This window comes from Artibeus jamaicensis, unplaced genomic scaffold, assembly GCF_021234435.1.
Source record: "Artibeus jamaicensis isolate MK-2021 breed Jamaican fruit bat unplaced genomic scaffold, CSHL_Jam_final contig_311, whole genome shotgun sequence".
NCBI classification, from domain to species: Eukaryota; Metazoa; Chordata; class Mammalia; order Chiroptera; family Phyllostomidae; genus Artibeus; species Artibeus jamaicensis.
Window position 1 is genome coordinate 3,884,697 of NW_026521717.1, and position 17,174 is coordinate 3,901,870.

General features: G+C 34.6%; 1 pseudogene; it reads left to right on the top strand.

Annotated features, from left to right (window-relative positions):
• The first annotated feature begins 357 nt into the window (after window positions 1-357).
• On the top strand, window positions 358-1,212 carry LOC119045160 (40S ribosomal protein SA-like; annotated as a pseudogene).
• The last annotated feature ends 15,962 nt before the right edge of the window (window positions 1,213-17,174 follow it).

The window sequence follows — 17,174 nt, forward strand, 5'->3', positions numbered from 1 at the left end:
ACAAAGACACATTTTTAAAAAGAAAGTAATGACAAATACAAAATTCAGGAAAGGTGTTAGTTACTTATGGAGTGGGGTAAAGAGGGGCACAGGGAATCGTAAATAGATGTATGCCAAGAAACTAAAATTTTAATTTTGGATTGTGTGGTGAGTTCATAGGTATTTGATATACTTGTATTAATATAGGCAGTATTTGTATACGCCAAATATTATATTTTAAAAGATAAAGGAAATAGGTTGAACTTTATTTAAATGGTTTTTTGATAAAATGTGCAGGGAAACTTTCTGCACTACTCAGAGAGGAGCCCATATGACACCGTTTTGGGTTCCCACATAACTTAGAGGGAAACTTTCCCAATGTCCAGAGTCCTTGGTGACCTGCAAATGAAGAAGGAGGATATCCTCAAATTTCTTGCAGCAGGAACCCACTAAGGGGACACCAGCCTTGACTTCTAAATGCAATAGCACATCTATAAAAGAAAGAGTGATGGCATCTATATCATGTATTTGAAGAGAACCTGAGAGTAGCTTCTGCTGGCAGCTTGTGTGGTCGTTGCCATGGAAAACCCCATTGATGTTGGTATCAGATCTTCCCGAAATACCAGCAAGCTGTGCTCAAGTTTGCTGCTGCCACTGCAGCCACTCCTACTGGCACCTTCATTTCTGGAATCTTCACTAACCACATCTAAGTAGCCTTCCTAGAGCTGAGTCTCCTGGTGGTTACTGATCCTAGGGCTGACTGCCAGCCTCTCACAGAGGAATCTTATGTTAACTTGTCTACCATTGCACTTAGTAACACAGACTTTCCTCTAGGCTATGTGGACCTTACCATTCCTTGCAACAACAAGGGGGCTCACTCAGTGGGTCTGATATGGTGAATGCAGGCCCAGGAAGTTCTGTATATGCTTGCACTACCTCCCATAACCACACATCAGGGAGGTCATGCCTGATCTCTACTTCTACAAATATTCTGAAGAGACTAAAAAGGAACAGTTGAAAAGCTGTGACCAAGGAGGGATTTCAGGGTGAACAGACTGCTCCAGAGTTCACTGCTGCACAGCCTGAGTCACAGACTGCTCTCACAGGCCCCCTTCTGAACCTATTCAGGAGTTCCCTACTTAAGACTGGAGTGTTCAACCTGCCACTGAACACTGGTCTGCAGCCTTCACTGCTCGGGCCACTAAATGGGTAGGGACAACTGAATGGTCTTAAGCTGTTCCTCAACAAACTCTTAAACAGAGTATTTTCCCATCATGGTTTGATGGAAAAATAAACAGTTTCTAAAAGTTGCATGCATTTAAAACTATGAAGAATTCTGAGTTAAATAAGAAATAAGCATAATTAAGGCTGGATTTGTCAGGCTTTTCAATATAATATTATTTACTGACTGTCCAAATGGGGTATACTTCTTAATCAAATATTTTAGGGAAGAAGAAATCATGATTAGAAATACCACTATGTCTCCAAATTCTTCTACCATCAACCTGCTATTTTATTTAAAATTTATGTAATTATCCATTTAATACTTCCATCCAACATATAACTATCTTTGGGTGATGTGTTAAGCAACCATCTTTTAGTACATGAGTTAATTGGGTAATAACTTATTACTTTTGAAAGCAGTAAATAAATATCTCTGAGAAGATCGTCAACAGGACAGGTAAGTTTAATTTTGATAAGTGATAGAGAGAGTATGGAATGTAGGTCCAGGGAAGGTAGAAGTGGGTGGAAGTGAAACTTGTGAGCTCTGGTGATTACAAGTATATTGAAGTTTAGTGTAGGTTAGGGATTCTCTTGAGAGAAGAGTAACAATAAGACAGGAAGAGCAAGCAGAGTGTATTTATATGGCTTATTCGGTAGTTGCCATCAACTTTACACACTTAGTCTTTGCTTTTTGATTTATTCCAAGCTTGAATCAACCATGCTTGAACTAAATTTGTTGTGGTAGACATACCAGCGCCTAATTCATATTGCCTCAGTCAATTCTGGGGTTCATCTCTAGCTTTGATGTATGAGGGAGTACCAAAAACACCAGAATAATCTGGAGGATGGGTACCTTGTGGTACAGGTTTCCCCTGCTAGGTGAGTGTTCTAGGAACAAATTTGTATCAGTGTCCAGCTGGTGTTTCTGTGAGAGGCTGCAGTCATCATCTTCAGCAAATTTTTCTGAAAACTCTTTCAGTGTCTTTCCCCATATCATGATGGGTGACTTATGAGCACACCTGCCCACACTGCACTGAGTGTTTAGCAGTTTCTGACCAAAAGCAACATGACCCCTGTGCTCTAACCTCCCTATTCATCCCATTTCACCCTGAGTGACTTTTTATTTGTTTGTTTGTTTCTCCAGATTAAAAAAGTGTTCAAAGGGAAATGTTTTTCTATTGTGGAAGAAGTGAAACAAAAACCAAAAGCACTAAAAGGCATTGAAATAGAAGAGTTCAAAAATTGTTTTGAGGAATGAAAAAATGTTTCAATAGGTGTATTGCATCAAATGGAGGGTACTTTGAAGATTACTGAAGTTTAAACATGTAAGAGTAAATGCACATTTTTTATAAATAAATTCCTGAGTTTCTTGAAAATCCACCCTCATACTTTTATTTCATATATCAATAGTTCCTACCTTAAGAACCAGTGTCTCTCTCTACCTGAGGTCATAGTCAGCTGGAGTATATGGAAGAGTCAAAGCGTTTTGTCTTTAAAATGCCAAGAGCCTCAACTCAACCACTGAGGGAAAAGAGATGGCAAGTACCCTAGCTATCTCTTACCTTAGAGGTGTATTTACGTTGCGTTTTATGGATTCCCAGGGGACTGAACTCCAGCCACTCACAGATGTAACTTAGTCATGCATCCTCTTTATGGCCTTCTTCTGTTGACATTCCTCATTCTCACCCATGTTTTCAGAGATCATCTAGCAGTTAAACCTCTTGCACATAAACCTTTATATCAGGTGCAGATTTTAGAGGATGGAAAATTGGCATGTATGTACTCTTACTTTACGAAACACCTAATTTCTTGTAGCATTTCTTATGGATACAGAAAACACTCGAGTAAAGTTAGGTGCTGTAGCATTTTAAGTATGGTATATAATTGTGGTACCCAAAGTTCTTTATCCATAGGACAAAGGTTTACAGTATTGTACAAGATAAAGTTGTTTCTGCTGCAGGGAGGTTTTTATCATTAAGCCTCAACTGTCAAACTCAATAAAGAAAAATCTAGAAGCAAATCTCTGAGTGACTGGTTTGAAGCTGTGGTACACGGTGGGGAAGATAAAAGTATGAAAAGGAGAAAGAGGAAGAGGATCATGCCTTCCAATCAGGAGCTGATGCTTTCCAGCATTGTCACTATACACGCATGTCAGTATAGGAGGTATCTTCAAAAATCATTAGTGATCTTTGAAGAGTTCAACACGTACTTTTATCCCATATTTTTTGAATTTGGAACACTGGTGCCTCACAGTAGAACCAGACTGATAGAAAACCAATTACACTCTGCTAAATTAGTCTGATACATAACTGAATATATTTCTAGGATACCAGGAAGTTTAACAATAAGGCATCAGTATAGTCTTTTGAATATTTTCTTTGAGTAAGTTCAAAATGGTACAATGAGACTTGTGACATTAATACATATGCAACTATATTATGCCCTGTGAGAACTATTTTACCAGCATATTGTTATTGGTAAATTATAATGTACCAACATTGTTTAAATATACATTAATGTTTTTAAACGATCTAAGAGCACTTGACTTACTATTTCTGAGGTAACTGCTCTTGGCAATTCCACAAGACAAAACAGAAAGTATCAGAATTCTTCCAACTCCCTTGAACCTAGTCAAGAATCTATGTTGAATACACTGAATGTTCACAGAAATGATAGGGAACCAGAAGAAAATTACTTCCTCTGATCTCTCAGCAATATCAGGGAGCTCACGCTGGCAATGATCTGCAACAGTCAGATGAGACATTTCCTCTGAAAGAGTGTGGCATCTATATTCAGTAAGGTCTTAGGAAGGTCTTAATAGAAATCAACTGTGAAGCACTGGGTATCCTCCTTAAACTTTCCTAAGGACAAAACAGTCCTAATAAATGTGGTTTTCTTGATAACTTAGCCAAGGATCTTAAACATCCCAGAACACACGGTGCTTCAAATGTGCATTCAGAAAGAGAAACTAGTATCTCTATATAGTTCAGTGTAACACTAAATCTGAAAAGAAAAAGATATGACCTGGATAATTTTATAACTGATTAGTTATTCTACTATGAGATGGTTCTAAAGTCTTAAGTGAAAAAAATTAAAGTGGCCTGGTTAGATATTGTTCATATGCAATATTACTAGAAAATGGCTTCAAAGTTAATTTAAACTTGGAGACCAACAATGAGCAAAATTTTTCATCTGTGATCATTTTCTTTACATCCTTTGATGTACTGGAACCAGATCATATTGGTTAGGGAGAGTTCATTGTGCTCATCTCTTCCAAACTCTGTATTCACTGACTTCATATTGGAAGTTTTATATTGGCCATATTTATACCAGAGAACTAAGAAATGAGCAAATGTTATAAACAGGAGCTCCCTCCTGTCTCAGTCTGTTGTTTAACATTTATATGTATGTGCCCATTTATTCTGAAATAAGAAATGAAAACAAGCAGAGATTTCTAACTTCTTGCCTTTGGCCAGGCAATTCATCTCTCTCAGGGACTTTGGTCATGATGAGCCTGGGCCCTGGGGCAACATTAGAATATTCATGAGTCAATGTGTTTTATCTAGTAAATGTCTAATTTTTAAACTCTGGGCAAGTAACCCAACCACTGTGAGATTTAGATTTCTCATATGCAAAAACGGTTATAATACCTGCCCTATCTATTTCATAGGCTTGTGGTGAGATTTCAAATTAATAATGAATAATGCATGCAAAAAACTAATTATAATGTACTTATAATTATATACTGTATAAGTAAATTTATAGTTAGTATACTTATCCATAATATTATGATCATAAAAGATAATAATGGACATTATTTAGTGTTTATTATGTGTCCTACACTGGTTTAAGTGCTCTACATGTTCTAGTCACTTTATCCTCATCATCTATATGAGGTAGGTGCTATTATTATTCCCATTTTACACAGGTGAAATCTAAGGTACAATGAGGTCAAATAACTTGCCCAAGATCACACAATTGGTAAGTGGCAGAGCTAAGCTTATAAACTTGGGCAGTATCTAGCTTCTGATCCTGAGTTCTAAGAGATTAAATGCATAAATTATCAGGGAGATCTCAGATAGTATATATAAAGGTAATGTACAAATATATGTTCTTTTAAGACCAAATAATTTTTATAGAAAAAATATTTACTCTAGGTGTGTGAACCTTAATTTTTGCCCTGTCACCAAGTTATGTAAGCCTCAAATCATCATAGTGAAAAAAAAAAACACAATGGACAATTTCTGTTTGCTTACTGTTTTATATCATATCAGGAAAAATATTGATATTACTACAATGTTAGAAAAAATCTAAGATTAATATTTTCATTGATCTTTAAAAACAACAAAACCTATATTATTTTCTTCTATTATGATGCAGTATAATCACATTATCATATATTGAAGGAGGAGCAAGAAAAATCTTCTTTCTAAAATCAGTCTTACTATGTTGTTGGTGGTTTTTTTTTCAGTATTTCTTTCTTGTGCAAGTTAGAGCTTAAAAGTATCATTTTGATCATAGCATCTATGTAATCTTATATTTTTACCTTAAAATCACAACATATTTTCCATGTTGCTAAATGTATATATAAAAACAATTTTAGGTTTGAATTATAGTATTTGGAGTAACTATAACATATATAAAGAATGTATTACTCTTCTCTACTTTTGGGAATTTAAATGTGTTTTTTAAGTTTTTAATTATAAATTCTGGTATATTTACCATTAGTATTTATAGCTATTGAAATATTTTGAATGATATTTTAATTTTTAGAGTTTTAGAAATACATTAGTTTAAATAAGATGAAAAATGTTTATTAACTTGGGCATTTATTGCCCCCCAAATTTATTTCTTTCTCTTTCTCTCTCTCTTTATATATGTAGAACATTTATTTTTAATGTCATTAGTAGAGTGGCAGATATTACATAATAGAGGTAGATAGTGGGATTTGTATGTCATACTAAGATTCTTTGTACATGAAGATGTCTGAGTTTTGCTTAAATGTCATCATTGGCCTTTTAAGATGATTGCTCTGAATGAAGACATAAAGTAGTAAAGGAAATCTAGAATGGTGGCTGGGAAAACACAAACAATATTTCCAATAGTTTATGGAAGATATAAACAAAGTTCTGATTTTGGTCACTAATAATAAAGAGTAGAAGAAAAAACATGTTTGTAAAAATAGCTAGACAGTAAAATGAACAAGACTGGTGATTAATTAAAGAAGTAGCAGAAAAGTTTCTTAATATAGTTTTAAGGGGTGAAAATTTCTTTTGATGATAAGCCAGGCATTGAACGACAAATACTATATGATGTCACCTTTAACAGGAAGCTAAACAACAAAACAAACAGCAAGCAAAATAAAAACAATGACACTGAAATAGAGAACAGGGGGACAGTGACCAGAGGGGAGAGGGGAGGGAATTTTAGGGGGAAAAGGGGAAGGATTTACAGGAACTAGTATAAAGGACACATGGACAAAAACTAAGGGGGGTGGAAATGGGAGGGAGGTGGGGACCCAGGGGTTTGGAATGGGAGTAAAAGACAGAAAACTACTTGAAAAATAATTAAATAAAAAACCAAAAATAAAAATGATATAGCTCCTAAAAAAAAGAAAGAAAAAAAATTTATGCTGTTTAGAGAAGAGAGAGTTTCATAATATAGTTTGGGATATGTTGAACTTGAAAGGTCCATTTTACATTGAAGTAGGTATGTTCAATAAGCAGTTTAATACATTAACATATATAAAGATAAATATATGTACTTAAAACTTTGGGAGATATTTTCATAAAGGTTTTATTAAACCATAAGAGTCGATGAGATGTCCTTGAAGATAACGTTTAAAGAGAAGAGGGTTAGAAACAGAAATAGGAGAAGTACAGAAAAGTGTAAAAGCAAACAAACAAAAGCAACCAACTAACCAAACTAAAGCAATGGTGAAAGAGATTTAAGTAGAACTGGCAGGAAACACTGTCATGAGACTGAGGAAATAGTAAGTTGTTAGGACTGTCACTGCAGTCAGGAAACTTGGTGCTTGAAAGGTGTCTTTTGATTTTAGAAAACAGAGGCTACCAGTGCAGGTGGAAAGTTTCTTCTTGGGTTGAGGGATAAGTGAGTGGGAGGAGGACAATTTGCAGATGCTCTTATATCAAAAGTGAATCAATTTTCATTCTTAATCTTTATTTATACTATCTTCTATAAGATAAATTGTCTTAGTTTTTCAACTCCTTTTTGGGTTTATTGGTGTCTTCTATTCTTTATTTATTTAAGCCAGCAGTCCCCAACTAATAATCTTGGAACATTTGTGTGTCCCCTTGTAAGGGTTAAGAAAGCCAAACTATTTTTGTAATAGTACTAAGACATGATTTCCATTATTAAGCTTCCATTTTTTCATTAGCAAATGATGGAGTTTTCCACAGGGTGCATAACAGACAAGTGATGATGTTATTCTGATGGTTAGTGACATAGTATTTGTGTATAATTGTACTTTTTAACTTGCCCAGTCTTTTTTTAAATACTCACCCAAGGATAATTTAATTGGTTTTAGAGATAGGAAGGGAGAAAGACAGAGAAACATCAATGCGTGAGAGATACATCAATGGGTTGTTGCACGCATACATGCCTAACTGGGAATCGAACCACAACTTTTTAGTGTATCTATGATTCTCCAACCAACTGAGCTACTCAGCCAGGGTTAAATTGCTTCATTTTGACTTTGAATATGGTCACTGTTAAAACATAAATAACCAACATAAACAAAAACTATTTGGATACCTCACTAATTAAGAGTAAAAGAGTAATGATACCAAAAAGTTTGAGAATTGTTGATTTAAATGAATTGGATTTTGTTTTGTCTTATGATTGGGAAGTTATATGCCTGTTTTTTTTGCCTGTTTTTATTTCAACATCACTTTACTTTTAAGAAAAAAATATACACACTGGTTGTAAACATAAAGAATTATCAAACCTATTGATATAGCTAAAGTAAAAGGAGATATTAAAGGTGATTAAAACTTGTTTTAAAGTTTTTTAATTTCACATTTTTATTTCTTTTTACCTCTCATATCCACTTACTAATTTTGGCAGTTCAAATCAATATAATTCATTTCTCAAGTCTTATTTTTTAAGTTGGCTGCTATCTTGTATACAATTTTTTCATGATGAATTTTCATAATTATTGGATTTTATATCTTGAACAAAAGGAGCAATTATATAGTTGAACCTTTTTTTAAACTTTTTTATTGTTGTTCAAGTACACTTCACTCCATTTTCCCCCTACCATTCCTTCCTACCCCAGCCATCCCCACCTCCCACCCTTGAGCCAACCCTGCTTTGGTTTTGTCCCTCATAGATGTTCCTGAAAACCCTTTCTCCTTCCCACCCCACAATGTCTCCTCTCACCTTGTCTCTGGTTATTGTCAGTTTGTTTTTAGTTTCAATGTCTCTGGTTATATTTTCCTTGGTTTTTTTTTTGGCAAGGTTTCACTTACAGGCAAGATCATATGGTATGGACCGTTATGCTAGTTTAACATTTTTTAAGTGGTCTTCATATATGAATTATAACATGACTAGCTATAGATTTATTAATTAAATATTTTTCATCTCACAAAACTCTGAATTACTTGTTTCATATTTTCTGGGTTTAATTTTGGATAGAGCTCAGAGAAAAACTTTATTTTATTTTATTTTTTGGTAGTATTGTAGGCTGAATTGTGCCTCACTTGCCTCAAATTTATATATTGAATTCTATAGTACTCAAAATGTGGCTGTATTTGAAAATAGGGTCTCTAAAGAGGTAATTAAGTTAAAATTATTGGATTATTGGGGATGAGCCCTAGTCCAAGATGACCTGTGTCCTTATAAGAAGAGATTCAGACACATGGAGGAAAGACCACATGAAGATGCAGAAAAATGATGGATATCTACAAGTCTAGAAGAGAGGCCTCACAGAAGCCAACCATGCTAACATCTTGGACTTGGACTTCTAGCTTCTGGAAGTGTGAAAAAAATATGTTGTTTAAACCACCTAATCTGTGGTATTTTGTTATGGCAAACAGAGCAAAATAAGAACAAGCCTTAATTACTGTTGTCTATAGATCTATAAGGGAATTTTTATGTGACATTATTCTAAAAGTTCACAACAATGATTAGTTGGTACTTTGAAACCACAAAATAGAATGCTTTTACACAATGTTAATTGATGTTATTTGAAAGAAGAAAATTTATGGTTAAGTAATTTTGGAAAGGCTAGATTATAACATCACCTCTTAAAGATGTTAAAATACATTTTTCCATCTTAAATATCTAACTAAGATGAGGGTCTAACTTGTTACTATTGTTTGAAATCCATCTTTTTAAAAAATTTGGAACATTAATTCATAAATATATGTTAAGAATTTTTTAAATTTCTTGTAATATTTGTTCCAGAATAATATCTTTCAGTCTGCAGACTTCAAAAGGTTGTTTTTTCCCCCATCACCCTGTATCTTATATCCAACTCAGATCAAAGGTTATTGTTCCCTTCCCAGTTGATAAAATTTCTTCTTTTAAAATACTTGGCCATGAGTGCAGTTTTATTCCTTTCTATTTCACATTTTCAATCTTCTCTCTTGTCTTTTTGTCTATGCTGTGTGCTCTGAGATAGTTCTTCAGATTTCTTTAATCATTGATTTATTTTTATATAGCATTGATTTTGCTCTTTTTATCCCTAAAGCTGATATGTTTTCAGATATTTAATTTTTAGTTTCCCTGAAATTGTTCTTTGTTTCATCCTGTTCTTGTTTACATTAGCAGGCCAAATGATTTGCCTGTTAATCATTCAGCATCCTTTCTTCTATTTACTATTTTGTCTTATTTAATATTTTATCTCTCCTTTCAGTATTCACATTCCTCCATTTAATAAGTGTGATATCTGCTTCCCCCAAAACATTTGCTGCAATAAATCTTTCAGAAGTTTCTTTTTACTTTTACCCTAAAGTGAACTTACTTTTCACCTTAGTTTATGATATAAATTCTCTTTATAGGCATCATGATGAGTGTGATCATGTGGGCTGTGTATGTACAGGTGTATTCATGTACACCTGTACATGAATTGCATACATAATAGGAATATTTAGATTAGTTGTTTGCCAATATTTGGGGTGGGAGGACTTTTCTTGATTGCTCATACTGCTTACTCAGGTGCTATCAGCATCTACTTTAAGTAAGTCATTCAGAAGACTGGTTCTGTTCTTACATGCATTTTTGGTGTCCAGTTATTAATTATCTAATAACAATAACTAATATTTACTGAGTTATTACTATGTGCCAAGTATTATTCTAAGTGTATCAGGAGAGTTCACTTATTTTAGTCTCCCTCCAAGAAACCTATGGGGAAACAGGAGCACAGAAAGACTAAGTAACTTGCCCAAGGCCATTTAATTATTAAGAAGTGAAGCCTGGGCACTTGACTATTGTGCAGTACCATCTATCTACTATGTGCTACCAGATTAGGGAGGGATCTCTCTCCCACTGCCTCCTTCTCTGACCACACAAAATTTTTCGAAATATTCACCAATTATATGAAATGGTTCAATATTCCCCTTCTTGCTTAGAAAAGTCACAACTTCAGAGTACATTACATATATATTTATTTCAACCTTAATCTCCCTACTATAAAATTCCCTTTACAAGAAGAAATGTTGCATTGGTCATGTTTTCTTTTCAAAAAAAAATTTTGGCTTATTTTTTTTAAGAAAATAATACCCAAATATTTAAAGAAAGAGATATTTTTATGAGTATATAATGGTATTATTCAGCTCAGAAAGTATCTTTGACATAAGAGGTACATGCAGAATCCTTTGTGTTAACACACCAAAGTTTTGACATAAACACACAGTGGGATTTGTTGGAAACGTCCCTTTTTGTTCTCACCTAGGCTTGGCAACCTAACTTAGGGGTCCTTTACTGGTCATGAAAATTCTCCCTGGAGACATGCAGACTGTTAACACTTCTAGTTACCAGAACTATCAAAACTGTGCTGGTTTTGTGCATCTACATGAACACATAGAAGGAAAAATTCAACCTTGTATTTTACGTGGAATGGTGAAGTACTCTGGTGTTCTGACCAGGCAGTTTGGAGGGTTGAGAACAAAGGTCAGGTGTAGGAATAAGGTCGTTGAGAGCAAAGGTCCACAATATAGATGAGGTGGTTTTAAGATAAAAAAACATAAAGTTTAGAGCTATGATGAAAAGTAAGACATTAATTCAAAAAGAAGGACCAATAGTGGCAGTAAGATAAGAATGAGCTAGTAGAATTTAGAGAGATACACATATTCTCTGATTTGTACAGAATGTGATTCTTGTATGGATATCTTTGGCTGTTTTCATGTTTATAAAGGAGATATTAAATCCAAATAATTTAATTTAGCTTATTAATAATTATGTTAATTATTAATCTATTAAGCCAAATTAATTTAAAAGGTGAAAGATTTATATGCTATGAAGAGGAACCAGAGTATAAACCCAATTAATTTAAACACCACCCCAAGTCCCTTCACTGGAGGTGTCAAAAACTAACTCTGGGACATTCCAAAAAAGAGGAAGGTTCTAAGCTAGAATTGTTTCTGTGGACAAATTGGGTTAAATTCACCAGACTTTCACTGAAATTAATTGAGTCTTTGGGAGTCTATTGCATCTCGTATAAAATATTCAAATATTGCATTTGGATGGATGAATGGGCAAATGAATGAGGGAAAGATTAGACTGTGAAATCTTAGTGAGCAGCAATGAAATACAGAATAGATTTATCTGGACCTGTACAACAGGGGTCACAAGACTTCTATGATACCCGTAGTCATTTTGACTAATTGACTTCTGGCAAAGTGAGATGCTTCAAAAACTTAATTGGAGAGTATTTCTTTCTTTAATAGTCTCCTCTTTGGCACGATGCTGATTAGCATAACTCTTGTACCAATTTTGATCCCTTCAGTGCGTCCTCAGCTTCCACCAGAGAGGCCTAATGATTCGTTCACCTTTTGTTAGCAACAATCAGACTATACTGTTAGTAGGGGCAAAAACTATTTCAACCATGAAAAAGACCATTATGGAAAGAGAAGTACAGTGAGTTTTGTGTGCTCTTGGCAATAACAAAGAGGTAAACTAATTGTTTGTCAGTGGGATGTAGTCTGTCACATATATTGACACTTTAATATCCTGATCTTTCTGACCAGGAGTCTATGGGTGGTAAGCAGCAAACAGACGTGAAAATTTGAAAGATCTAAAACAATGCTTTTAATAGTTGGTTGATGAATATGGGACTTCATAAATGAGGTCACTAGATTACTCTTGAATGTAAAATATGTGGTCAGTGAATCACTAATAGAAGTTATGTGTGGCAAATATTAGTGAGGAGGTGAAATGTGTCATCGTGTTGAAGACAGCTGTGTGTTCATGGGAGGTTTAATAAAAATAATAACAATTAGAGAAGCCATATTCTCAAAATATTATAAAATCATGAAAGGACACAAAAAGTTATAGACCTAGCCCTTGATTTAAGAATATGTGTCATACATAGGTGATTGCATAGTACTCCCAAAACAAAGCTCATGAAATTCCCCAAGGCCTGTATTTAACACCATAAATATGATAAATTCTCCTTAGCTTTATGTGCTCTTCCCATATACCCCAAAATACTGAGCTCATTTTTAGGAACTCTTACATTGCTACTGTGACTGGACATTTATTTAGAGCTTTTTTTTCCCCAAGACCTTTTTAGTCAACTACAGGTTGAAATAAATGGATAACAATTTTGTAAATGGAATTTATCCTCAGGTGAAACTAAGTAAGCTGTCTTCTTGCATGCTGTATTTTGGTAGAAGCAGCTACTCTGTGGTTTCAGTCATTTCCTTTTGAAGCTAGAGCTCAAAATGCCCTTAGTATAAGCATATATGTAGGTGTACTACTTTCTAGCTCATGCAGTTTTTCAGGTTGAGTCATTTTAGACTTATTTAGATAATTGACATTTACTTTATTACAGAAATCTCTACTTGTTCACCAAATGTATTTTTAATTCCTTATTGGGATATGTTATGCTTCCTTTGAAATGAGGGATGACCAAATAATGTAGTTTTAACTACAGGAATGTGAGTAGAAGTAATATATGTCATGTTCAGGTTGTGTCCAGATGAACTGCCTACATTAGTTGCTTTCTGCAATATCTTTAAATATTTAGCAATATTTAAAGTCACATGTTACATATATCACAGACACCATGAGCCTAAATTCCTGCATGGTGTTTTGGGACGATCCATTGTCTCATCCCTCCATTTGTCGACCTGGATCGACACTAGAATATGATGTAATCGAATAAAGAGTTTCTGTTGCATTGAATCACTGCATGTTGGAAAACACTGCATGTTAGAAAGGGATCTAACTTTCCAGTTTCCAATGACATTTGGTAACTCCTCTCAGAGCAAGTAAATATAAATAAGTATTATTTATATAATAGGGATTCTGAAAATATTTTAATATTTTTTTGGATTTCCCTAATCATACTTTTTTTTCTTTTTCTATAAACCACTTTTAATTAACTTGGAACAGAACCAACAACTCAAAACTTGTTAAAAAACATAAACAAGCATTTCACTAAATGCAGAAACACAAGATTATATCCGTTAAGGATAATAATAGAAATATTGGTTCATGATCATTTGGGCCTTTGTAGCAAAGACTAACCAAGAATCCTTTATATGGGAAGTTGGATAGAAAGCATATTTTTCTAGATTGAGTTCCTTCCCTTCATTTCCTTTTTTGTTTCTTCTATTCTTACAATTTTCTTACTATTCCTTCCTCTACATGTGCTACCTCATTTTCCATACCAAACCAGCTTGAAGTATAGTCAAGACACAATTCAGTGATAAGAAAATTATTATTATACACCTATTTAGTAGAATATCTGGAATTTCAGCTGTCTCTCAGGTTTCTTACTCTATTGGCAAGGCTTTCAATAACATGAGAGATTGTATCTGCCTTATGCAAACAGATCATAGAGCTAGCTGCCCTGAGGAAAGTCTAGTTCCAATGCTTAGTAGATGTGTTGCCTTGGGCAAATTTTAAGCCTCTTTGTGTCTCAGATGCCTTATTCATAAAATAATAATATGTCTTAATAATAATAGAAACTATCTTACAGTATAGAATCATTGTGAAGATGAGTTGATATATAGTAAGTACTTAAGATAATGCCTACCATAGTGTAGGAACATAAAAATTTTAGCTACATTGTTATTGTTGACAATTTTTTTCTATGCACACATTCTGAGTTTTTAAGCCTACTTCTATTAGCCTGGGTTTCTCTATTTCCCACTACCTCTTTTGTATCTTTTCTTTAACTTAACATTTTAGTTTCTTACATTCCCCTGCAGTATAAGCTTACTAATATATCACATTAAAATTTTTTCACTGACATGAGTGAAAAAATTGGTATCAGTTAATGAACCTCATCGTGCTTCTTCAGGGTGCTTTCTTCTCCTATTTGGAGCACTGCACAGTGCTTCAAGAACACAGTAATTTGAGAAATTAGGTCTTGAAGCTCAATTAAAAATTCCAATATGTTTAGCTATTGTCTTTGTCATGAGATTTTTAAGATAATCATACAAATATCTCAATGGGATAAATGCCCATTACAGCAAGCTGAGTACAACCATGCTGGGGCCTTTAAAACAAAAGTCAAAGCAAGTAGAAGGTATAAGTAGGCAAAATCCCAATCTGCTGATAACTCCTTCAATGAGCCACTTTTTTATCTCAAATTTCTAATAATGGATAAATTAGATACAATTATTATATTATTTTTCAACATGAAAAATATATTTTAATTTCTGTATATATACATGTTTGCATGTGTATATATATATATCACAATACATGTGTCATATAATAGTATTTTCAGTTCTAGTATCAACTTCACATCTTATTTTAGAACTTTGAAATTTCATTTCAGCTTCCACCAGACTAATATTTGATTATTTGCTTAGTTTTTTTCTTGTAAAATATAGTTTATAACTGGCCCTTTCTCAAAGGAGTGTAGTGAAAGTTAAACACATGAATGTATACAAATGTGTAAACATACTTTGCTACTGGAACTCTTCAAACAGTTATTTCAGATGATGAAAATCTCGATGTGGCAAAAAATATTGTGTAATGAAGTTTTGAAAATTCACATCCATAAGAATTTAAACTACCACAAGCTATTGAATTGGTAGTGAATTTTCTTAGTTACAATTTAGAATGATCAGACTTTTACAGAAAATGAAACAGATTCCCAGATAATAGTATTTGCATACAAATTTTTTTAATATACTTTTTTTTAAAGATTTCATTTATTTATTTATTTTTAAAAAATATTTTATTTATTTTTCGAGAGAGGGGAAGGAAAGGAGAAATACTGGGAGAGAAATATGAATGTATGGTTGCCTCTCATGCATCCCCTGCTGGGAACTGGCCCCCAACCCAGGTATGTGCCCTGACTGGGAATCGAACCACGATACTCTGGTTCACAGGCCCGCGCTCAATCCACTGAGCTATGCCAGCCAGGGCTTATTTTTAAACATATTTTATTATATATGTCATTACAGTTCTATTTCCCCCCTTATTCCCCTCCACCCTGCACACCCCTCCCCCACCATTCCCCCCTTTAGTTTATGTCCATGTGTCTCAAGTTCTTTAGATTCTATATTCCTCATAGTATTCTTGCCTTCCCCCTATCTATTTTCTACCTACCATCTATGCTACTTATTTTCTATACCTTCTCCCCACTACTCTTTCTCCCAGTCCCCTGTTGCTAACCCTCCATGTGATCTTCATTTCTATGGTTTTGCTCCTGATCTAGCTGTCCTCTTTGTTTTTGTTTTAGGTGTGGTTCTTAGTAACTGTGAGTTTGCTGTCCTTTCACTGTTCATCTTTTTTATCTTCTTTTTCTTAGGTAAGTCCCTTTAACATTTCATATAATAAGGGCTTGGTGATGATGAACTCCTTGAATTTGATCTTATCTGAGAAGCACTTTATCTGTCCTTCCATTCTGAACAAAAGCTTTGCTGGGTACAGCAATCTTGGATGTAGGTGTTTGGATTTCATGACTTGGAATACTTCTTCCCAGCCCCTTTTTGCCTGTAAGGTCTCTTTTGAGAAATCTGCTGACAGTCTGATGGGAAGTCCTTTGTAGGTGACTGTCCCCTTATATCTTGCTGCTTCTAGAATTCTCTCTTTCATTTTAATCTTGGCTAATGTAATTATGATGTGCCTTAGTGTGTTTCTCCTTGGGTCCAACTTCTTTGGGACTCTCTGAGCTTCCTGGATTTCCTGGAAGTCTATTTCCTTTGCCCAATTGGGGAAGTTCTTCTTTATTATTTGTTCAAATAAATTTTCCACTTATGGCTGTTCCTCTTCCCCTTCTGGTACCCCTATAATTCGGATGTTGGAGTGTTTAAAGATGTCCTGGAGGTTCCTAAGCCTCTCCTCGTTTTTTTTTGAATTCTTGTTTCTTCATCCTTTTCTGTTTGGTCATTTTTTTCCTCTTTCTGGTCCACTCCTTTGATTTGAGTCCCAGTTTCCATTCCATTACTATTGGTTTCCTGTGCATTTCCATTCATTTCAATTAGTTTAGCCTTCATATATTCCTCTAATTTGTGACTATAATCAACCAGTTCTGTGAGCATCCTTATCACCAGTGTTTTGAACTGTGCATCTGAAAGTTTGGCTATTTCTTTGTCACTTAGATTTATTGGCTCTGGGGCTCTGAGTTGTTCTTGAGCCATGTTTTGATCTGTTTGGGCCTGTTTCATATGAGGAGGTGTTCACCAGGGCGGGGCTACCCAGGTCGCTGGTTTGTGATGCTGTGTGTGGGGGCAGGGTCAGAGAGGGACTATGGCGGTCCCCTCTGCCACTTTCCGCCACTGGGGCCTGCAAGGTCTGTCTCACTGCTTTGCTCCTTCACCAGT